Source organism: Kogia breviceps, chromosome X, assembly GCF_026419965.1.
Source record: "Kogia breviceps isolate mKogBre1 chromosome X, mKogBre1 haplotype 1, whole genome shotgun sequence".
NCBI classification, from domain to species: domain Eukaryota; kingdom Metazoa; phylum Chordata; class Mammalia; order Artiodactyla; family Physeteridae; genus Kogia; species Kogia breviceps.
In genome coordinates, this window is record NC_081330.1 from 74,795,204 (window position 1) to 74,815,963 (window position 20,760).

Below are 20,760 nucleotides of genomic sequence, written 5' to 3' on the forward strand. Positions count from 1 at the left end.
CCCTATAAGCCTCTTTACCCTTCCTTACCAGAAATGCAGCCAGAGCCTCTTTGCCCCCTTCAGGAAGTAGTAGGTGGGCCTTAGGGAATTACCAGAGTCCACACCCCTTTTTCCTTGTCTGACAATGCTGCACCTGCTTAGGCAGATTCTCTGAGGACCCTAGCCAGTTCACCAAAGAATTCTAGGTACTGACTCTTTCCTTTGACCTTACCTGGAAGGATGTAAATATTGTCATTTCTCACTGCTGCACCAGTGAGGAAAAGCCCCATATTTGAGCACAGGCTCAAACATATGCTGATGGATTACATGTTGCCCAAACACACTGATACCTTGTGGGTCTGACAGCAGTGCCTCTAATGGATCCCAATTAGGACTATCAACCAGGCCAGCCTGGTATCACTAGTAAGGATCACATGATCCTTTGCCTCACTGAATGGATAAAACGATGCATGATTAAACCTGTTAACTATGATAAGGTTAAAGAGATCACCCAAGGCCTATATGAGAATCCAGCCCTATTTCAGGCCTGATTGGTAGATGCCCTCAGAAAATATACGAACATAGACCCAAATACTTTCAAGGGACACATTGTATTTGCAACCCACTGTATTAGCCAATCAGCCCCTGACATTCATTGGAAGCTTCAAAAGCATGCCAAGGGGCCCCAAACCCCTCTCAACCTTCTCACTGACACAGCCTTCAGTGTTTTTAACAATAGAGACCAGGCTGAGGAGGAAAAGAAGGAACACCATGACTTAAGGAAGGAACGATGGCAAGCCAGGCTTTTGGCAGCTGTCATGACAAGACCTAACCCACCTCCACTAAGTCACTCCAAAAGTACTCCCAGACCTCCACCAAGGAAGGGAGCCTGTTTCAGCTGTGGAAGTCCCAAACACTGGAGCAAGGAATACTCAGGAAACAGGTCCCAGCCTACACCCAAAACACCATGCCCACTCTGCAAGAACATGGGCCACTGGAAGAAGTAATGCCCCCAGCTCTGAAGGGAGCAAGGAAATTCCCCTATGCCAGTCACGGCAGTGGATGACTGACAGGACCCGGGGCCTCTCAAGGCTCCTGAGAAGACAGTCATCATTACATGGGAGGAACCACAGGTGACCATTGACATGGCAGGTAAGCTTGTCCAATTTCTAGTGGACACGGGAGCCACTTACTCTGTCCTGACTTTTCATGCTGGGCCCCTTGCCCCTGAAACCTGCTCTACTGTTGGGGTCAAAGGAAAGCCAAAATACAAACATTTCACCACCCCTCTAACTTGCACCTGGGGAAAGACTTGTATGACTCACAAGTTTCTTGTCATGCCTGAATGCCCCAGCCCATTATTCGGAAGGGATTTTCTCTCAGCCTTGGGGGCAACTCTTACTCTCCCTGAAGACCAAAGCCAAGGAATGTTTTTGGCTGAACTATGTATTATACAAGACATGGACAGTCCAACCCAAAATATTCCCCCAGAAATTGAAAAACTTATATATCTGCAGCTCTTGGGTCAAGGAATCCCAGGGAAGGCAAAGTTTGTCACTCTTATAAAATCACCTTAAAGGGGGCTTCCCTGGTGGTGCAGTGGTTGAGAGTCCGCCTGCCGATGCAGGGGACATGGGTTCGTGCCCTGGTCCGGGAAGATCCCACATGCCGTGGAGCGGCTGGGCCTGTGAGCCATGGCCGCTGAGCCTGCATGGCCGGAGCCTGTGCTCCACAACGGGAGAGGCCACAACAGTGAGAGTCCCGTGTACCGCAAAAAAAAAAAAAAGAATCACCTTAAAGGAAACTAATAACTTCCCTTCCAGGTGCCAATATCCCATAAAACCAGAGGCTTGATGAGGTCTCCAACCCCTAATCTCAAAATTCATTAAATAAGCCCTTTTGGTGCCATGCCAATCTCCCTGTAATACTCCAATCCTACCTGTCCTCAAACCAAGTGTGGAATATTGAATGGTCCAAGATCTTCAAATCGTAAATAAAGCTGTAATTCTCCTTCATCCAACTGTTCCGAATTCTTACACAATCCTTACTCAGATTCCTGAGGACACAGACTGGTTTACAGTCCTTGATCTTAAAGATGATTTCTTCTGTATAAGTGTTCACTCTAATTCTCAATTCTTTTTTGCTTTTGAATGGACTGACCCAGACACTAATGAAACCAAATAATATACTGGACTGTCCTTCCTCAGGCATTCCAGGACAGCCCACACCTGTTTGGCAATGCCCTAGCTAAGGAACTAAGGGAACTAAAATTAGAGACAGGGGCATTATTACAATATGTAGATGACTTCCTTATCTGCAGCCCCTCAAAGGAAGCCTCAGACCAAAACACTGTACAGATCCTTAACTTCCTGGGCTCAAGGGGATAGAAAGTATCCCCATGGAAAGACCAAATTTCCTCCCAAAGAGTCACTTACGTGGAACACGTTCTAAGCCCAGGGAATTGCAACCTTGCAACCCAGCATAAGCAAGCAATCCTCCATTTACAACCACCACGTACAAAGAAACAGCTCAGAACCTTCTTAGGAATGGCTGAGTTTTGCAGGATTTGGATCCCCATGTTTGCTCTCATGGCAAAACCATTGTATGAGGCTTTGAAGGGACCAGACATGGAATCTCTAGGTTGGACAGGAAATTTACAAAGAGCATTTGATCAGATTAAGACTGCCCTGACTAGCACCCCAGCCTTAGGGATCCCAGATCTTAACAAGCCCTTTACTCTATTCACCTCAGGAAAACAGGGAATAGCCCTGGGAGTTCTCACCCAAAAAGTAGGGCCAATTCCATGGCCACTGGCATGTCTCTCAAAGCAACTGGACTCAGTGGCCTCAGGATGGCCAGACTGTCTGAGAGCTGTGGCAGCCACAGCCCTGCTAGTTAAAGAGGCCACAAAACTCACCATGGGTCAACCCCTGGAAGTATTAACCCCACACCAGGTACAGGGGTTATTAGAAATTAAGGGACATCAATGACTGACTGGAGGCCACCGCACAAAATATCAGGCCCTCCTTCTCAACCCTCCTGAAGTAACCGTTAAAGTATGTCAGACCTTAAATCCAGCCACCCTTATGCCAATAGAAAACCCAGAGGTATTAGCTCATTCTTGTACTGAGACTATCGAACAGGTATACTCTAGCAGACCTGACCTTAGGGACCAGCCCCTCAAGGACCCTGATGCTGTCCGGTTTAAGGACAGAAGTAGTTACATACATGACGGCATCCGCAAAGCAGGGTATGCCATAGTAGATTTACATGGGATCACAGAGGCTGGTGCCCTGCCTCCCCAGACCTTGGCACAAAAAGCTGAGCTTATAGCCCTAGCTTGAGTTCTAAGGCTAGGAAAAGACAAGAGGATCAATATCTACATGGATTCTAAGTATGCATTTTTGGTGTTACATGCACATGCTGCCATTTGGAAACATAGGGGACTCCTGACAGCACAGGGCTCCCCAATCCAGCACTGCCAGGAGATCTTAGAACTACTAGAGACAGTACAAGACCCTAAGGATGTGGCAGTTATCCACTGTAAGGAACATCAGAAGGGGAATGTGGATACAGTAAAAGGAAATAACCTGGCCAACAAAACAGCAAAGAGTGAAGCTCTTAAAACCCCTTCAACTCAGGCTGCCTTTCTTCCCCAGGTACCAACCCCCAGCCTGCTTTCACCACCCCAGTATACAAAGAAAGAAGTAAAGTGGGCTAAAACTAAGGGATATCAAAAAGGCCCCATTGGAAAACTGGACAGCTACATGTAAAAGTATGAAATTAGAACAATCCCTAACACCACACACAAAAATAAACTCAACATGGGTTAAAGACCTAAATGTAAGGCCAGACACTATCAAACTCTTAGAGGAAAACATAGGCAGAACACTATACGACATAAATCACAGCAAGATCCTTTTTGACCCATCTCCTAGAGAAATGGAAATAAAAACACAAATAAACAAATGGGACCTAATGAAACTTAAAAGCTTTTGCACAGCAAAGGATACCATAAACGAGACCAAAGGACAACCCTCAGAATGGGAGAAAATATTTGCAAATGAAGCAACTGACAAAGGATTAATTTCCAAAATTTATAAGCAACTCATGCAGCTCAATAACAAAAAAACAAACAACCGAATCCAAAAATGGGCAGAAGAACTAAATAGACATTTCTCCAAAGAAGATATACAGATTGCTAACAAACACATGAAAGAATGCTCAACCTCATTAATCATTAGAGAAATGCAAATCAAAACTACAATGAGATATCATCTCACACCAGTCAGATTGGCCATCATCAAAAACTCTAGAAACAATAAATGCTGGAGAGGGTGTGGAGAAAAGGGAATCCTCTTGCACTGCTGGTGGGAATGTAAATTGATACAGCCGCTATGGAGAACAGTATGGAGGTTCCTTAAAAAACTACAAATAGAACTACCATACGACCCAGCAATCCCACTACTGGGCATATACCCTGAGAAAACCATAATTCAGAAAGACTCATGTACCAAAATGTTCATTGCAGCTCTATTTACAATAGCCAGGACATGGAAGCAACCTAAGTGTCCATCAACAGATGAATGGATAAAGAAGATGTGGCACATATATACAATGGAATATTACTCAGCCATAAAAAGAAATGAAACTGAGTTATTTATAATGAGGTGGATGGACCTGGAGTCTGTCATACAGAGTGAAGTAAGTCAGAAGGAGAAAAACAAATACCGTATGCTAACACATATATATGGACTCTAAGGGAAAAAAATGTCATGAAGAGATTAGTGGTAGGACGGGAATAAAACACAGACTTACTCGAGCATGGACTTGAGGATATGGGGAGGGGGAAGGGTAAGCGGTGACGAAGTGAGAGAGTGGCAGGGACATATACACACTATCAAATGTAAATTAGATAGCTAGTGGGAAGCTGCTGCATAGCACAGGGAGATCACCTCTGTGCTTTGTGACCACCTAGAGGGGTGGGATAGGGAGGGTGGGAGAGAGGGTGATGCAAGAGGGAAGAGATATGGGAACATATGTATATGTATAACTGATTCAGTTTGTTGTAAAGGAAAAACTAACACACTATTGTAAAACAATTATACTCCAATAAAGATGTTAAAAAAGGCTCCATTGGATGGTTGACTAAGGAACAAACAGTAACGCTGCCCAGAGCATTACAATGGAAGATTTTAAAATCACTCCATGACTCTTCTCATTTGGGGAGGGATGCTTTGACTAGCCTGGTGGAAAAAGTTTTTTCTGGCATAGGCCTTTCTCAAACTATCTTAGAAGTCACGAATGCCTGTAATATATGCTACCATAACAACCCAGGGGGAAAACTTAGGCCCCCATCCCTCCTTCAGCCCATCCAAAGAAGAGGAACTTATCTGGGAGAAGACTGGCAAAAAGACTTTACCCAGATGCCATCCTCCCAGGGACATAAATACCTCCTGGTTTTTATAGACACTTTCACCAGATGGGGAGAAACCTTTCCAACAAGGACTGAGAGAGCTCAGGAAGTAATAAAGGCATTATTAAAAGAAATAAACCCTCAGTTTGGGCTTCCACGGTCTTTACAAAGTGATAATGGCCCCTCTTTTGTGGCTAGGATAACACAACAAATCTTTACTGCCCTAGGCATTTGCTACCATCTCCACGCTGCCTGGAGGCCTCAATCATCAGGAAAAGTAGAAAGGGCAAATCAAACTTTAAAAAGAATTCTGGCTAAGCTTTGTCAAGAGACATCAGAACCTTGGACAAAGCTTTTACCCATAGCCCTCCTGAGAATCAGGGTGGCACCTAAAACAGGAATAAAGCTCAGCCCCTTTGAAATGACTTATGGCAGGCCCTTTTTATCCTTTGATATTCTGGCTGACACTGAAAACAGTGAGCTTATTAAGTACCTAATTAATCTGGGACTAGTCCAAAAGGCAATTGCAGAATATGGAAATCAGGTTTTGCTGGCCTCCAGCCAGAAAACGGGACCCATTCAGGTTCGGCAAGGGGATGTGTTCTCTGAAAACATGGAGGGAACGGTCCCTCTCTGATCAACTACTGCCTAAGTGGTAGGGGCCTTACCAGGTCCTTCTCAGCACTACTGCTTCACTAAAACTACAGGAGATCACTAGCTGGGTAAACCTTTCTAGAATTAAACCTCCCCCTCCCCCGGAGTCTTCACAGGGCACAGAGGACCTTGGACAGCCAGAAGAGTCTTACCACTCAGGGTATTTGGGGACCAGCTCACCCACCAGTGGACCAGACCTCAGCGGCCGCAACCAAGACCATTTTGTCCCTGGTCTCCTCTTGATGCGGACGACTGGCCAGAGTGGCCCGACTGGGTAAGGAACAAGAGACTTTACTGACCTCTTTCCCATTCCCTCTCTCTTTCCTCTTTTCAACTCCTCCTATCTTACCCTTTTTTCTTATGTCCTGGTCCTAGACACAGGAGTCTGGTTGAAGGGCCTCAGCCTGATCTGAGGGTCAGTGCCTGATCACCTCCAGTGAGCAGAGAATTCTAATTCTGCTCTGGTATCTGGTTTCTGGTAGGGCTGAGTTCCCATCCTCCCTTCCTGGAAGCCCAGGGAAATGTCCCCGTAGTGCCTGGGCATCTGCAGGTGGCAGGAGATGTCCTTAAGGCCACCCCTTTTGTCCCTTCTCCTTCCCCTCTTCTTTCAACCTGGCCTCGTTTCCCCCCTTTGAAAGCTTTGAAGACCTGAGATATTTCCGTTTACTCTGTTAGTACTCAGATCTGAAGTTTTGTGTCTCTGTAGGAGGTTTTCTGAGAGACTGAAATCTTGTATTACAAGGGAGTGCCTGATTAGGACAGCCAGGGCTGTGTGTGTTTTATACTTTGCGTTCTGTGTTGTGATTTGTGATGGCCATTCTGCCTTGTGAAATGGGAAATTCTGGTTCTGTTAAGCTATGAGATCTCTGGTTGTGTTTGTCTCTATGTCTGTGTACATTATATGTGTGTCCTTACCTTATGATAAGGTATTATCAAATACCTTTATAAAAGGTATTATCAAATACTTTTGATAATACCTTTAGGATGGTATTATCAAAATTTGTCAGTGAGCTCTACTTAATTGGCTTAGAGGAAGTTAAGTGCTTATACAAATTCTGAAAAATATAGAATATAACTGGCCAGAATTAATTTCAGGTTCACTTGAACTGGAAAATATTCAGCAATAAATTAATACCTGGTATTAATGTTTAAGTCTGTTGATCTAATTAATATAGACATGTCTCTATAGAGTCATCAACATTAACTGTAATACCTTTATTGTACCTAGGTTTAATATAAGCTAAATAAAATCTTGTTATATCTGTTATAAATTTGTCAGCAAGGAAAGTAACTCAATGTGAAGAAAATTTAAGGAAAGAAAATGCAAATGAGATAAGAGCTTTGGGTGAACTTTTTAGGAATAATTATGTTTTAGGAACTGTCTATCTAAAAATAATCTCTCCAGATATTTGACAACTTGAAAGTTAGAATTGTGCTAAAAGAAGTTAAGTGATGGAAGGTTTGTGGAAAGTGGACCCCAAGAAAAGAGTTTTGTGCATGGTCAGAACTGCATAAGTTTAGAATAAATTTAATTGAGTAAATGAATTTTAAAAGTAAACTGGTACAAAACTTGAATTTGGCTTTTCTTTCTATTAAGAGGACAAGTTTTCTTAAAATGCTGAATGCCTTTGATAACAGATTTTAAGTTTCTTTAAAGTAATCTGTTCTAGGGAGTTCACCTCTGTGCTTTGTGACCACCTAGAGGGGTGGGATAGGGAGGGTGGGAGGGAGGGTGACCCAAGAGGGAAGAGATATGGGAACATATGTATATGTATAACTGATTCACTTTGTTGTAAAGGAGAAACTAACACACTCTTGTAAAACAGTTATACTCAAATAAAGATGTTAAAAAAATAAAATTAAATTAAAAAATAAAGTAATCTGTTCTGCATTTGCCTTTGAAATCTCTTAGTGTTACTTTGGCTAAGTAGAATAAATATTGTTTCACAGTGACCTATGATCCTATCAGACTGAGTGTTCTAAACCCTTTTGATATTTTTCTGACAAATTTCCCAAATATCAAATTTTGATTACAGTTCCTTTGACCTCCAGCTAACTTTGTGATGCTTTAGAAGGCCCATGAGGCATCTCAGAGAGAAATATTTAATTAGTATGTTAAATTACATACAGAGCATTATTACATGAGTGATAATAAACCTTTTAAAAATATTGTATGGTACATGTTATTAATATAGATAGTCTAGAAATTATACGGAGTTCCTAAAAATCTGATATGTCCCAGTAAAATGTTATTAGTCATAATTCTAGTTATTATCTCAAAGTGTTGTATGTCACAGCAGTAACCAAGTTACTTTGTCAATTGCATTGTAATCAGATTTAAACGTGCCTTCTTAAGTGTTTTGTCATTGTAGATAGTTATGGTTTCACTCTGATGCCTTTGCAAAAATGCTTCCTCTTCAAGATTTATAGAAAGGACTTTTGGATAAATACAAGTTTCTGACTTTCAGACCATAATGCTGAATTGGGTAAGAAATTAAAGAATCTTAATGAAAAACCTGATGGCTTCATAAAAAGTTAACAAGAGGATTAGTTACTGAGTGAATTGGTGAATATGGTTATAACTTTTATGGTTTCTATCTGAAACATTACTAGCTTTTAACCTGTGTTTTCCAGATATAAAGAATCCCTTCCCCTCAAACTAATTATGACTTACAGCAATTTGGTAAATTACACCTTTATAAGCAGAATTGAAACATTTCTCTTTTCTCTCTACCTGACCCCTCCAGAGACTGGAAACTCTTAGATTCCCAGCAGCTTTACCAGATAAATGAGGAAGGCCCCCTCCTAACGTTAAGGTGCAGGAATCTGAAGGTATTTTGTGGACCTCAAAAAGGGAGGAAAACACTTAAATCTGTAAGGCAAAATCTGTGACAAGCCCTTGGCATGGCTTTCCTGGTCCAGGGAAGACTTTTATGAATTAATCAGACTTTGTAGACAAATTAATCTTGATTTGACTATATTTAATAAAATGAGGGTAATTTTATATTTATTTTTTAAATTTAATTTTATTTATTTTTTTATACAGCAGATTCTTATTAGTCATCAATTTTATACACATCAGTGTATACATGTCAATCCCAATCGCCCAATTCAGCACACCACCATCCCCACCCCCCCGTGGCTTTCCCCCCTTGGTGTCCATACATTTGTTCTCTACATCTGTGTCAATGAGGGTAATTTTAGACAGAAAGAGATGTTTCAGTGGACACCAAAATCTAATTTTGTCTGTATTCACTAAGACTCACTTCTCAGATAGTTCCTTGCTGTTGTTACATTGTTGTAAAGTTTAATTGAACTATTAAAAGGACACTCTAAGTTTGTTTCTGAAGCTTATCTCAGTAATCTATCTTTGGATAAAAATCAAATGTCCCAGGGTTTCCCTGGTGGCGCAGTGGTTGAAAGTCCACCTGCCGATGCGGAGAACGCTGGTTCGTGCCCCGGTCCGGGAGGGTCCCACAGGCCGTGGAGCGGCTGGGCTGGTGCGCCACGGCTGCTGAGCCTGCGCGTCCGGAGCCTGTGCTCCGCAGCGGGAGAGACCACAACAATGAGAGTCTCATGTACCGCAAAAAAAAAAAAGGAAATCAAATGTCCCATGACCTGCAACCAGGAGAATGTGCATACTGGAAAAGACATAAGTTAAAGGCTATCTCCAGCCTGGACGAAAGGACCCTTATCAGGTACCCTTAACTAGCTCATGCACAGTGAAACTGAAGGGAATTGACTCTTGGATTAATTTCCACTCACAAAGGGCCCCTGCACTGGACTGGCCTATGGAGAGGGTGGCTGACCTCAAAATCACCTTAAAACAATGCTCAAACAAAGGAGAAACTACACTCAGACCAGGATAAGAAGACAACAGCAGAAGTAGATAGCTTGCCCAAGATCTTGGACCTGACTCATGATCATTTATAATGTTTTCTTGACTTCTTGAACCCTTGCACATAAATCAAATGTTTTTCCATCATGGGCACGATCCTATGCTTGTTTTAAAAAAATCAATCCAACTGTTGGGTTTGTGGCCCATTACCTGTGTCTAGTACTTCTGTGTTACCTTGGTGGATTTCTCCACTTGAAGGCTCTAATTGGTTGACTCTTAGAAAATTTATTCTAGAAGAAAGAAATTATAGTCCTGTTTAGGCCACTAGTGATATTACTAGGTGGGATCCCCTCATCTAGCCAATTAATAATACCTGCTCCAACTCTGGCTATAAATATGAATTTTCCTCTATTACTCAGGCTCAATCAGAGCAACAACCAAAATTTCAGCCAAGGAATAATACCTCCCACAGTTATGGGATGGATTTATGTAGTTAACACCAGGCTACGGTAATTTAAGTTTAAAGGCTCCTCTATATTGGGGACAATTAAACCCATACTAGGGATAACCAGCCTAGTAACACTAGGAAACTGGGCTGGGTGCCTTATGGACAATGCCAATATATAATTTCCCTTAAAGATAAGGATTGGTATAGAACAGAGTAATCAGACAACCTGGGATATACTGGGTTGCACCTGATGGAAGTTCTCGACTTATATTCTTACTTATGATGTTACTAATCTGCTAGCTATATTGTTTTTTATATTGCCTGTTTTACAAAATTGTTGTTTCTTACATTACCAAATGTGTGACTGAGCCTCTGATAAAATGATGATATATAGTTTCATGTAAGATCAATGATGGTAATGATGTAACTCTAGATATGGGAAGAAGCAACAACAATGAATATTTTCCTGGACCATAAGAGACTAGTAAGACAGGTGGTCCAGAGACTTTTGGCTACTGTGAATAAGGCTTAGTCCAGTAATAGCGCATTGACCCAGCAGTGAAATCTTCGCCATACCTGGGAATGAGCATTCCTGGCACCATAGGATGAAATGGTCATGAAATGCCCCCTAAACCATGGTCAAATTTATGACCCTGAAGAGGCCCTGCCAACTGAAAATTGACACTTGCCATCTGCCTCTGCAAGGATTAGGTCAATGGGCACGGCAGCCACTGACCTTCAACACCCCCTGAAAGGAGCTCAGGGTGAAGATCAGGAATGAGGCACTCTGTGCTCTGGGAAAAACTGGCAGAACAGGTCTTCAGATAGTTAGATACTTTCAGGAGAAGCTTTTATGACCCCAAATTCTTGCATCTTCTCATATCTAAAAAAGCACTAAAATCATTAACGGTGACATCTGCTTTGGCCATTAAGGAGAGAAATGCAACTGAAAGTCAAAATGGAGTAGCTGTGGTTCAGACATCCAAGGAAATAACTAGGTGACACTATGGGTGTGATTTCAGACAAGTTAAGTCCTTGTATTGCTAAGAACTTGAGTTTTCTGAGCTGTGTCAGACTTGGATGCCACCAGTCAATCTCAAAACAATGTCTGCTGGCAGCTGGTAACTGTAACCTTACTTTTTAAAGGTGTCCTCTTGTAACTATTACATTTTTAGACAATGAAATTGCTTTAGATCATACATTAACAAAAAGAAGAAACATGTATGATGACCAATAGCATCTGTTATCCATGTGTAAATACCACATTAAAAGTTAAAACCTACTTAGATAAAACTAGACAACTGGTCACTGGGCTACAAGGCTCCCCAAAGCGCCAGGTCCAGACCGGGTTTCAGGCTTATTCTCCTGACAAGAAATGAGATTTATTTTGTCTATTAAAATTCCAGTTGTCACTCCTCCAACTACTTTTAATTTGATCTGTTACACCAAAATGGCAGACCAAGGGATTGAGATTTTAATCATACGAGACTAAGATCCAGGACTTGGAACTCAGAAATATTTCCAATTCAGTGTCTATTCCCCAAACTGAGGCAGCACTATGCCCCATTTTAACAGGAAGATGCCAGAGCCGTTGTTGCCCAGTTCCCTGAATTAAAACCAAGCAGGACTTTGTGGGGCTCCAGAGTACAAACCCTGTGTCCCCTGTTTCCTGTTTGTAGGATACAGACTTCATTCAGCCTCCTAGACCTTCCCTGAGTTCCAAAGGGCAGATTCAAACAGTTTCTAATCAGGGAAGGGAAGGGATGCAGAAATGGGAGGAGCAGTCAAATGGTGGTGCAGGCTTGGGGCAGGGTCCTGGTTCCTCCTCAAGGAATATGCATAACAATATCTTTGAGTTCTTCTGCAGAACTGGGGCCCCCACTCAGGTGGAGGATGGTAACTTCAGGCTGAGCACAGGATTCCTGGAGCACCACCCTGCTACCATGCCAGAAACCAATCAGAAGAAAGTCACACACCCTGCAGTCCACATCCCAAATTTTGCCTTCCTTTTCTGGGCCTGGTGATGACCATCCTGTTAGGCCTCTTGTTTGGCCCCTGTCTGTTTCAACGGCTTACAAGGTTCATCTCCAACAGGGTCCAACAGTTTCAAGCTAAATTGTTACTACAAGGGTGAATGCCAGTTTCCCTGGTTTTGGGCACAGAATACCTCGATTTAGATCAGGTGGAGAGAGACTTCTACTCTACTAGGCAGGACTATGCCCACTCTCAGCAGGAAGTAGTTACAGAAGAAACAGACCTCCGCCCCAATTCCCAAGAAGTATCCTGAGTATGAAGTCTCAGGCGGGAGTTGTTAGAGGAAACACTGACTGAAACCCCCCACCCTGGCCAGCACTACAATAACCATTTCCATGAGTTATTTTATGACAGGAGGTCCTGGTAAGGAACATGGAACTAACAAGCCACCACCAACAGGAAGAATTCGGGAAACGTCAAAAGGAGACACCAGTCCATATGTCCTACCAACCACCCAGAATCCTCGTCGCTGGAATTCAGCTTGGCTGACTGATGTGTGCACCACCAGGAAGGACCCTGAGTCAGAATGATTAGCCAGAGACAGCCCCACCACCATAAAACCTGAGACTGTGAGCCACATGGAAGAGCAGTCCTCCTGGGTTCCCTTACCTTCCTGGTCTCCACCCAAGTGCCCCTTCCCAATAAAGTCTCCTGCTTTGTCAGCACAGTATCTCCTTGGACAATGCATCTCCGAGTGTTAGATGAGCCCACTCTCAGGCCCTGGAAGGGGTCACCCTTCCTGCAACAAGTTCAGATGGCTGATCAAGCCTCTTCAGGACCTGAAGCTTTTATTCACAAAGGACAAAGAAACATCACAGATCCAAGAATGCAACAACTCCAGCTTCAAATGATGCTATGCCAGGTATTTCAACCCATCCCACCTGACAAAGAGGACCATCGACACCTGCTAGACAAGGTTGCTGCTTCCTTCTACTCCCCACTCTCCACCTCTGTCAACAATCCCAAGACCCCTATCTCTGACAGATAGTAAGGAGATCTGGACCCACAGGTAGGGACAACACCCATGCTCAGCTTGAAGCAGTTACATAAGATGGACCATTGGTCCCTCTGCCTCTTAAAAGATTTTAAGGGTCCCAGACTCCTTGAGAGGGGAATGTTACAGCAGGCAGTAGCTGGATATGAGCAGAGAATTGGAGGCAGGGACCTGACGGCAGGAAATCACACATCTTGTAAACAGTGAGGGTCCATGGGAAGACATCAAAAGAATATACAATGGCAAAAAGACAGCCTCTTCAATAATTGGTGCTGGAAAAACTGGACAGCTACATGTAAAAGAATGAAATTAGAACACTTCCTAACACCATACACAAAAATAACCTCAAAATGGACTAAACACCTAAACCTAAGGCCAGACACTCTAAAACTCTTAGAGGAAAATATAGGCAGAACACTCTATGACATATATCACAGCAAGATCCTTTTTGACCCACCTCCTAGAGAAATGGAAATAAAAACACAAATAAACAAATGGGACCTAATGAAACTTAAAAGCTTTGCACAGCAAAGGAAACCATAAACAAGGCCAAAAGACAACCCTCAGAATGGGAGAAAATATTTGCAAATGAAGCCACTGACAAAGGGTTAATATCCAAAATTTATAAGCAACTCATGCAGCTCAATAAAAAAACAAACAACCCAATCCAAAAATGGGCACATAGACCTAAATAGACATTTCTCCAAAGAAGATATACAGATTGCCAACAAACACATGAAAGGATGCTCAACAACACTAATCATTAGAGAAATGCAAATCAAAACTTCAATGAGCTATCATCTCACACCAGTCAGAATGGCCATCATCAAAAAATCTAGAAACAAATGCTGGAGAGGGTGTGGAGAAAAGGGAACCCTCTTGCACTGTTGGTGGGAGTGTAAATTGATACAGCCACTATGGAGAACAGTATGGAGGTTCCTTAAAAAACTAAAAATAGAACTACCATATGACCCAGCAATCCTACTACTGGGCATATACCCTGAGCAAACCATAATTCAAAAAGAGTCATGTACCAGGGCTTCCCTGGTGGCGCAGTGGTTGAGAATCCGCCTGCCGATGCAGGGGACATGGGTTCGTGCCCCGGTCTGGGAAGATCCCACATACCGCGGAGCGCCTGGGCCCGTGAGCCATGGCCACTGAGCCTGTGCATCCGGAGCCTGTGCTCCGCAAAGGGAGAGGCCACAACAGTGAGAGGCACGTGTACCACAAAAAAAAAAAAAAAAAAGAGTCATGTACCAAAGTGTTCATTGCAGCTCTATTTACAATAGCCAGGACATGGAAGCAACCTAAGTGTCCATCAACAGATGAATGGATAAAGAAGATGTGGCACATATATACAATGGAATATTAGTAAGCCATAAAAAGAAATGAAATCATTATTTGTAGTGAGGTGGATGGACCTGGAGTCTGTCATACAGAGTGAAGTACGTCAGAAGGAGTAAAACAAATCCCATATGTTAACACATATATACGGAATAAAAAAAATAGTTCTGAAGGATCTAGGGGCAGGACAGGAATAAAGACACAGACGTAAAGAATAGACTTGAAGACACGGGGAGGGGAAGGGTAAGCTGGGACGAAGTGAGAGAGTGGCATGGACTTATAAATATTACCAAATGTAAGACAGCTAGCTAGTGGGAAGCAACTGCAGAGCAGAGGGAGATCAGCTCAGTGCTTTGTGACCACCTAGTGGGGTGGGATAGGGAGGGTGGGAGGGAGATGCAAGAGGGAGGAGATATGGGGATATATGTGTATGTATAGCTGATTCACTTCGTTGTACAGCAAAAACTAACACACCAATGTGGAGCAATTATACTCCAATAAAGATGTTAAAAAAAAAAAGTAGGAACCTCCAGACTGACAGGAAAGCACACATTTTGGGTGGTAAGTGTCCTGGAAGCAGACCAAGAAAGGTGGGGAAAGACAGGAATCTCCCATGTCCGAATGTGACCTGTTGCTCATTATGCTCTCACTACAATAAAATTAGCCTTACAGATGAGAAGTACCCATCATGCACTGACACCATGATACTTCTGATCTAAGCCAAATAAGAACAGAAATCCCTCTTCCCCTCAGGAAGATGGAGCTGGGATGAAAATCAGGGAATACGACCCCCAAACCCCTCCTTCCCCCATGAATATTCTCCCCCTTCATTTGTATGCCCCTCATAACCGGCTTGCCAGAGAAACCCAGGGCAGCAGCTCCTCACCTGTGTGCCTGCTCTCCCTCTGAGAGCGTATTCTTGCTTAAATAAATCCTCACTTTACTTTCTTAACTCCCTGCTTGTCTCCAAATTCTTTCCCGACAAGGCAAGAACCTTAAATTCACTGGGAACAGTACTGTTTATAAAACGGCTATTATAGCATCTGGTAAATATTATTTGCTCAGTAAATGTGACTTCCTAACTTGCTACTTGTGCAGTCCTACACAGCATTCAATATTTTCTGATGACAATATATCTGAAAACAGTATGCAGGAAATATCCCCATGCCTTTCAGCACAAGAACAGGCACATGCAAATTCTCCTTTTCCAGTGTTTTTTATTTGCACATTTAATATTCACAAATCATTTTACAGATTTATTCTTTTCACAGGTTCTTTATTTATAGGAAAGATCAGGATTAAAACAGAGCATCGAAGAGGACCAAGAAATTACCAGCAGAGATGGTGCAGAATACAAAGGCTCTAAAAGAGAACAGAGTGAACAAGAGCAGCGTGTAGCCACTTCCTACCAGGCTGGAACACTGACTTCATTAAGGCAAAGCCTTTATTTACTGTGTTATTTCTTCACCCCACCTAGTTTAACCCAAATAGAAAGGCATTCTATTTTCACACTACCGCTCTCTGAGATCTTAGGAATATAGCTGGTACTACATGTGACCAGAGGCATCCCTTAACTATAAACACCTGAATAGACACATTAAATTTTGATGTGTTAACCGTCCCTCTGGGAGAATTAAAACGAAAGAGGCACAAGCTGCTTGATTCTTAACACTTTGAGAAAAAGGGGAGGGGTGTGTGTGTCTGGTGGTGGGAGGAGGGGAAAGAAAAGGGGCTCAAGGAGGAGTGAGGGCAGCAAACCAAACTCTTCCCAATGTACAACCGCTCTTGTGTCTTTCTCAGATGCTACTAATATAGTATTGTAGTACTCAGAAAAAAACGAGTTACTGACCTCCAGTGAGCTGTACGTTGTAATGGCTAGTAACAGGGAACATACCCTGGGGAGGAGGTGTATTCATTTCACGTGTATAACAATGCAATTCAAAACTGTGTCCTACTATGATCTCAGCTAATGTGTTTTCCTATTTTAAATCAATTCACTGTGTGACCTTGGACAATTTACTTAACCTTTCTGTGCCTCAATTTTCTACCAGTGAAATGAGGATTGTACCACTTTATGTTGAAGATTGGAGGAGATGCATGAAAAGCACTTAAGAATAGTGCCTGGCCAAATCCATAGAGACGGAAAGCAGACTGATGGTTGCCAGGGGCGGGGGGAAAAGGGAAAAAGTGGATGACTGCTAATGGCTTTGGGGTTTCTTTGTGGAGTGATGGTAATGTTCTAAAATGAGACAGTGGTGATAGTTGCACAATTATGTGAATATACTGAAAAATCACTGAATTGTATATTACTTTAAAAGGGTGAATTTTATGGTAAAGTGTATCCCAATAAAGCTGTTACAAAAATTCTTAAAAAAATAGGATAGTGTCTGGCACACAGTAAGTGCCCAATAAATGTTACCTATTATTTGTAGTAATATTATTGTCACATTATTATTTAGCCATCTTATAACAGTAAATCCCTAGAAATTCTTTATTTTTAATAAAAGCCCACAGAATCTAAAAAAGTATTTCTAATTTACATATATGCATTAACATTCACACATTTATTTCTATCCAAATTGTCTCAGAAATGAACAGTTTAATTAAGAAGCACAATTTTAGTATTTTACTCTGGAATAAAACAACTGCATGCAATGGATGTCTGATCATGTCATGACAGGCTTTAGATAAATTCCAATGACTTGATGTTATCCAAGAATTGGAAATGATGGGAGATATTCATTTTCATCTCCAGGAATAAACAGGAAGTTCAAATATAGTACGTAATTAGATTATATAACGCACACAATTAAACCTTCAAATATAAGCTTGTTAGCCTTCTAATAACATTTTGGGGGACACTTTATAAAAAGACAAATACAGTAAACAGTAAAATGCTTACTAGCCCCATGCCCTGTGACCCCCTCACCTTGCCCAAAAGAAAATCCCCACAGTGAAAAGACACAACTCATGTAATAAACCACTTAAGAGGCAAAAGACTTCATGATTAATGATTGACTTTTAAGACTACACTGCAAAAATATGTTCACATCAATTGAGTATTTATAATCTGAACAGCAATTAAATCCAGTCTTCACCTTTCCTATTGCTAAAGAATATGACAACGGGGTCTCAATCTCAGAAGCAGGAGCAGCAAGTGATAAGCCACAATGGCAGTAATGCACATTAGGCAATGATGCTCACATGCTTGAATTTCATCTAAAGCATGAAACCTTCCAATTCCCGGAACAGGGTTTCTTTTGTTGGAGTCCCCTTCCCTTCTAGTCTTCCTTTCTACAATTAGCCACGTGCCTCTGCAGCAAATCAGGGAAAGCTGTGTTGAGGGTTACAACTTCCAGATACTCAGGTCTTCTGTGATAGAAAGCAATGCACTTTCTTGCATATATTAAAAAATATTTATTTATACCCTCAAATTGACCACTCATTTTCAGAAAGATAATTAAATCTCCATTTTACCCACCTTCATTTAAATCAAATAAAACCATTCCCTAAGTCACCCAAAAGCAACAGATTAAAACACAGAACAAGTTGCCTTAACACCCAATATGTATAACACCCCCCTCACACACACACAAACCCCACCAAAGTTGTGGCCTTAGGAATTTCTGACTAAATATTTAGCCTGAGTAAAATTCAGTGGAGATTTAATTCCCTTTTGAGAAGCATGATTATTTCTTTAATTTTACATTATAATCATTGGGATAGATTACAAAACAACTTTGGAAGAGATATTTTTAATGGGAAGTTAGAAAATTTCAGACAATGGAAATGGATGATAATTTAGGACCAATTTAAAAATCAGAACCAGTTTCAAAATATTTTCCTTATCAATTCAAGACTGAAACATTGGCTTTGTCCTAACAGGGTTTACTTTGAAATTTAAAAGGGAAATTGAAACAAATACAAATACATAACCAAAATATCTAGACAATGCTGGGACAGAGGGGACCAATTTTGTAATGCTCTGTAATTGAATACCATTCCAAGTACTCATTTGTCCTAGTATTGTGCATTTGGTTAATCTGGTGATGGAGAAAGTATATTTTAAAAATTATATATCTATGTGTAGGTCATCTTTAAATACCAGTGAATAAATATTTAAACTCCATGATAAAGAAAAAATGTGGAATAAGAAATTCCTATCTTTATAAGTAACTGTATATTTACAATGAATGTATTCTGCCTAACTCCTAATCTTTGTCTATTAAGAGTTTTTCACGGGCTTCCCCAGTGGCGCAGTGGTTCGAAGTCCGCCTGCCAGTGCAGGGGACACGGGTTCCTGCCCCGGTCTGGGAAGATCCCACATGCCGCAGAGCGGCTGGGCCCGTGAGCCATGGCCGCTGAGCCTGAGCATCCGGAGCCTGTGCTGCCCAACAGGAGAGGCCACAACAGTGAGAGGCCCGCATAACACACACACACACACACACACACACACACACACACACACACACACACACACACACACACACACACACACACACACACACACACACAGTTTTTCACTGTGCAATTTATAGAAGGCAGCAGCTCATATTACCTTAAAAGAAACCTGATTTGCTCAGAATCAGCCTGTCCCAGACACTCTGCTCCCTGAAAAGCCTTCACACTTGTGTGCATAAATAGCTGAGAATACAAGTAGGTGCACATGTGCAAAAAAGTACTTCTCTAAAGGAGAGCTAATTGGCTTTACAAATAAAGTCTAAAAAAGAAAATAAATTGCTATCCCCAACCCGAAAAACACACCTAATGAAAAAACTGCTAAGCCCACTATGAAAAGGCAGCAGCTGTAAACTCAACTCATCCTACCTCATGCTCTTAAGCATCTAGTTGTTCTGTGAAATCAGCCATTAGAACACTAAATCCCTACATGTTTACATGGTTAAATGCAGCCTTTGATTTAGTTTTACTTTTTAGTTAGAGGCCAGACTACACAGAATAGCAAGAAATTCCTTACAGCTATGCTGTATCCAAACTGCCTCATTCTACCCTTAAGAGAAGGTGCCCACATGATAATATGCATTAGGGACCTACCAATCTAAATTTCTGAGGTCTTCTACTTGGGTAAGTTCAAGCATTGGTCCACTGAGAGCTTCAGTCAAAGGAAAATTACAAGTTGACTGCTAACACCTTAGCATGCATATGCAGAACTGGGGAGTAAGATTAAAAATTAAGAGTGTCCAGTCATAAAAAGAAACAAAATTGAGTTATTTGTAGTGAGGTGGATGGACCTAGAGTCTGTCATACAGAGTGAAGTAAGTCAGAAAGAGAAAAACAAATACTGTAATGCTAACACATATATATGGAATCTAAGAAAAAATAAGGCCATGAAGAACCTAGGGGTAAGATGGGAATAAAGACACAGACCTACTAGAGAATGGACTTGAGGATATGGGGAGGGGGAAGGGTAAGCTGTGACAAAGTGAGAGAGTGGCATGGACATAAATACACTACCAAACGTAAAATAGACAGCTAGTGGGAAGCAGCTGCATAGCACAGGGAGATCAGCTCGGTGGTTTGTGACCACCTAGAGGGGTGGGAGGGAGGGAGACGCAAGAGGGAAGAGATATGGGAACATATGTATAACTGATTCACTTTCTTATAAAGCAGAAACTAACACACCACTGTAAAGCAATTATACTCCAATAAAGATGTTAAAAAAATTAAGTGTTACTGAGCTGCTATTAAGCATGGCAGAAAGGTGACTATACAGAAAGACTAAAAAAGCCTATGTTTTAGATGTCCTTTGCTTTTTTTTAAGCAACAAGTGCAGAATTTTCTCTAATCAAAATCTGAATTTTGCTTAGTAGATGTTTTCTCCTCCCACATCTATGAACCCCTTTCCCAACCTCTGTCATTGTCTTTTTAAGCTTAAGAGAAGTAAAATAGACTATCCTTTATTATTTATGGAGAGGCATATTCTTTTTTTTAACCATCTTTATTGAAGTATAATTGTTTTACAATGGTGTGTTATTTTCTGCTTTACAACAAAGCGAATGTTATACATATACATATGTTCCCACATCTCTTCCCTC